Below are 4,954 nucleotides of genomic sequence, written 5' to 3' on the forward strand. Positions count from 1 at the left end.
CGACAGTTTTGGTCCGAATTTCACGGAATTGGAACTAAAACGTCACGAGGGTGTAACGGTGATCAATTTATACGTTTTTTTTCTTTTTTTTTAAAAAAAATTGGATAAAAATTGTGACTTCTATTGAGAGTCCACAAGCTAAAAGCGTGAGTTTCCATACACTTGTAGGAGCCATACTCCAGGAAGTTATGGTCCGATATATAATATATGCCAATATTGAAAGAAAGCAAGAGCTTTGGGAGATAGACCTATTTCAAGATTCGTCCAAATAACTCCAAACCGCATAAAAATTGTGACCTGTAGAGTGTCCACAAACAAATTGTGGACGGAAAGACGTCCAGGGGCGACAGCAAATGTCCACATGAAAATGTGGGTGTATAAAAAACGACAAAAGAAAGGAAATTGAGAAAAACTAACCGCTTCAATGAAATTAAAGGACAATATTGGTGCCAGTCATTATCACATATATGATAGAAGTAATTAAACACGTTCCAAATATAATTTTAACACAGAGATCATTGCTACGATAACTGAGTAATACAGGTTTCCTGAATCGGAAGTGACGGAACGCCAAAGGAAAACACGTGGCATCCCTTTATATAACTGACTGAAGTGACGAGTGATAACAGATACATGTGCGAATTTCTGCTCACTAATAATTCCTTCCAAGACCAAAAGTTGTTGTGTGAGACTGTGAGAGGATATCTGACAATTCATAAAAGAATTGACTGCCACTAGATAAGAGAACACGAAAGAAAAACAGAAAAAGTCCGTGCATTACCATGTTTTTATAAGGTATAGAATGAAAATAAACAAGGGAATGTACGGACTAATTCTATTTTTCTCGTGTTCTGTTATCTAATTACTTTATTAAATTGTCAGGTATCCTCTTACAGTCCCGTATAACAACTTTTGATCTTCGAAGGAATTATTAGTGAGCAGAAATTCGGCCGTGTATCTGTTATCACTCGTCACATCAGTCAGTTATATAGAGGCATGACTCGTGTTTTCCTTTGGGGTTCGTCACTTCCGATTCAGGGAACCTGTATTACTCAGCTATCGTAGCAATGATCTCTGTGTTAAAATTATATTTGGAATGTGTTTAACCAGCTCTATCACATATGTGATAATGACTGGCACCAATATTGTCCTTTAAGTAACTAGGATCTATGTGGAATTTTTGTAATCCCATTTGATCATTATTCAGTCGAAATTTCCTATCTGAAATTTCTCGTAAATCAGCAGGCTTGCAATCACCATTTCTTTGTGGTAGGTTTTGGCCGTAATATATGGGTAAAAAAATCATTTTAATCCTTAAAACTAAATCTATAAGTCTTAAAAGAAATTCCTTCTTGCTGTCTGTTGTTTCACACCAGTGTTGTAATAAATGACTTGAACTGAGTTTTTTTTGTAAGCCCTATTAGGGGTTAGTGTTTGAGTTATATTTAACAAGATAATAACTTTTATCAAGTTATTATTATCTAACAAGTTTTTATGTAATAATAAATAATACTGGACAAAGATCCGTGTATTTTTATTTTTTCATGTTAATTTGTTCCTTAAATCGGGAAATTGATATTGAAAACATAGACAAATTCAGGGGCTCAGGTATAAGTTAGTGTTTAGGTATACGACAATTGGGTCAATTCAAGTCCCGGGTTACACTTGTGTTAAGGTTGTGTTGTAGTGGTGTATAACTGGTGTTCTTTTTAGTGCCTTAACCTGTGTCCCTCGATTTAGCACTAGTGTTTACACCAGTGTCTAAACTAGGGTAATACCAGTGTCAACACCGGTGGAAAATAAAAAAAACCACCTATAACACTAGTGTTATCTTTAAATGTTACACTGTGTTTTTGTCTTCTGTAATTTGCATGAGCTGGCCAACTAAAAAAAAACTGCGGTTGCCAGGAAAGATACGCCCACCTTTTGCACGAGATGGATTGAGAACAAGCTAAAATTAAAAGCCACTTTTCGTTCAATCAGGGGTCATAATCCAGAAAGTTATGGTCTAAAATGCACAAATATCGACAGGGACTGAGAATGTTAGGACATAAACATATATTTTAAAGATAGTTTCCCAGAAAAGTATTTATCGGGTGGTTATTTCCAATAAAAGTATGGCAATTTTGGTATATATGTAAAGTAGAGATATCCTATGAAAAACACACATGGAGCGTATACAGGACAAAAATGTCAGGGTTCCCCTAATCGACAGCCCGACGATTAGGAATATATGCACGCGTGACGTCAAAGTTTGCACGCGGAGATTGAGTGCTTGATGTACATGTTGATAAACTTTATGAAGAGTTAGTCGTACAACACTTTCTGAGATAAAAATCACGGAAAAAGACACGGGCAGCGGATAAACCTAGAATTTAATTAGGATTCGATATTTGTAATAAATAATCAGCGATTAAAGATGTCATCGTCTTGTGTATGCAATGAATTCTGCTCCGACTTCGCACGTGACACAAACATGACCTCTTTTGATCGATTTTTTATAGCAAGGGTATTCCTTGACAATTACAATGTTTTGAGAAGGATTTGAAGCAAATTTATGATAAATTAATTAGTTTGAATATGTTTTAGGCCAAATATATCGCCAGATCACCCAGTTTGTATACGGGAATGTATCTTTAAGTTTCATCAAAATCGGATAAACATTGTGACCTCTAGAGTGTCCACAACCTTTGTATTACATACTTTTACACAATTTGCGTACAAAGAACGGCCATTTTGTCAGGCAGTTTTGGTCCGATTTTCACGAAATTGGAACTCAATCGTCATGTGGGTGTAACAGTGATCAATTTATACGTTTGTTTTTTGTTTTTATTTTAAAAATTGGAAGTTATGGTCCGATATATGCCAATATCGAAAAGAACCAAGAGCTTTGGGGGATAGACCTATATTCCAAGTTTCGTCAAAATCGGATAAAAATTGTGACCTGTAGAGTGTCCACAAACAAATTGTGGACGGAAGAACGTCCAGGGGCGACAGCATAATACGTTCACATGAAAATGTGGGCGTATAAAAAAAAGGAAAAGAAAGCCAATTGAGGAAAACTAACCGCTTCCATGAAATTAAGTAACTAGGATCTATGTTGAATTTTTGTAGTCTCATTTGATCATTATACAGTCGAAATTTCGTATCTGAAATTTCTCATAAATCAGCAGGCTTGCGATCAACATTTCTTTATCTTACGTTTTGGTCATATATTGGTAAAAAAAAATCATTTTAAGCCTTAAAACTAAATCTAAAAGTCTTAAAAGAAATTCCCCTCTTGCAGTCTGTTGTTTTACACCAGTGTTGTAATAAATGACTTGAACTAAGATTTTTTTTTAACCCCTAGGGGTTAGTGTTAGAGTTATTTTTAACAAGATAATAACTTTTATCAATTATTATTATCTAACAAGTTTTTATGTAATTAGAAATAATATTGCACAAAGATCCCTGTATTTATATTTTTTTCATGTATTTTTTTTTCTGAAATCGAGAAATTGATATTGAAAATATAGACAGATTGAGGGGCTCAGGTATAAGTTAGTGTTTGGGTAACACATATATGACACTGGTGTTCATGTTGTGTAAATATATCCTTGTTTAATTAACACAACCTCAACACCACAGACCTTAACTCGGGGGTCTGAGGTTGAGTTAGCACAGCGTTGCGCCAGTGCTACACTGATCTAACTGGTGTTAAACACTACACCACCTTAAAGTAGCTATAAGTCTTTAACTCAATATCATCCAAAATCTTCAACATTGAAAACACAAATTATTTGTCAATTTAAATCAACATTGATGCTGTGATCTTACCGGAAAAGATGGGCTTCTGATATCCAATATTTAAGACAAAATAAACATTTTACCATTGGTACACGAATCGTGTACCATAATGCGTTTCAGCCCCAGTTCTAGCAAGAGACTCGAGGAACGAGGCTAGACATATTGCACCAAACCAAACGGCGTATGTAGACTGGAATAACCAGGCGCTAGAAATTTGCATTCGATTGAGACTGCTGGCTTATTTCGCGGAACATAACTGATTTGAAATTAGAGTAAAAACGGAAACCATTGAATGTAAATCAGTTTATATACATTCATATTCCAGTATTATATGAGTTCCGACCCACTTGTGTCAATTTCTAGGTCCCAAATGTTAGCGATCTAGCTCCTTTAAGCCAAGGCTACCATTTGGGACTCCTGTCAAATTTCTTCTCTTCATAAACTTAAAATTATCCAAAAATTATCATTTAAAATTATATTCAACAAACCTATTATTAAATATAATTCTTCTGATTCTTCATATTCCATTCTTTCAAAATCTTTAAAACTGCCTACCATTCAACAACGTCATTTAATGAATAAATATATATTTCTGTTCAAAATATTAAAACATAAAAGTCCAAATTACTTTTGTTCCTTATTTCAATTTTAAAATACTCCTTACAACTCTATAAATCTTAAATTACAAATTCCACATCCAAATTGTACTAAATTTAAACAAAGGCCTAGTCTTAGTTATAATGGACCAGTTTTATGGAATTCACTTCCAAATAATTCAAACTCATTACATGTTCTCTCAACTTTTAAAAAATCACTCCATAATTATATCCAAAATGTTATATAACTATTCTGTATTTAAATTTAAACCATTATCGGTTTCTGCATTTGATGTTATTTGGAATGAAAAGAATAGATTTTCATTATTCAGTTTCCTTGTATGTATAACATATGTGTATGTTTGTTTTGTCTATTGTCATTTAAGGGCAGAATTGTAAACAGGCTGCAAAGTCTAATTTTTCACCCTTTTGAAAATAAAGAACTTATTATTATTATTATTATTATTATTAAGGCTTGAATTGACCCAGTGGGTAGAGATTCTCCGGGGGAAATCTAAATTAGAGTTGTCCCCCTTTGACCATACGTGGATCCTTTCCGGAAATACGTTTCG

Source organism: Patella vulgata, chromosome 7 (genome assembly GCF_932274485.2).
Source record: "Patella vulgata chromosome 7, xgPatVulg1.2, whole genome shotgun sequence".
Lineage (NCBI taxonomy): Eukaryota > Metazoa > Mollusca > Gastropoda > Patellidae > Patella > Patella vulgata.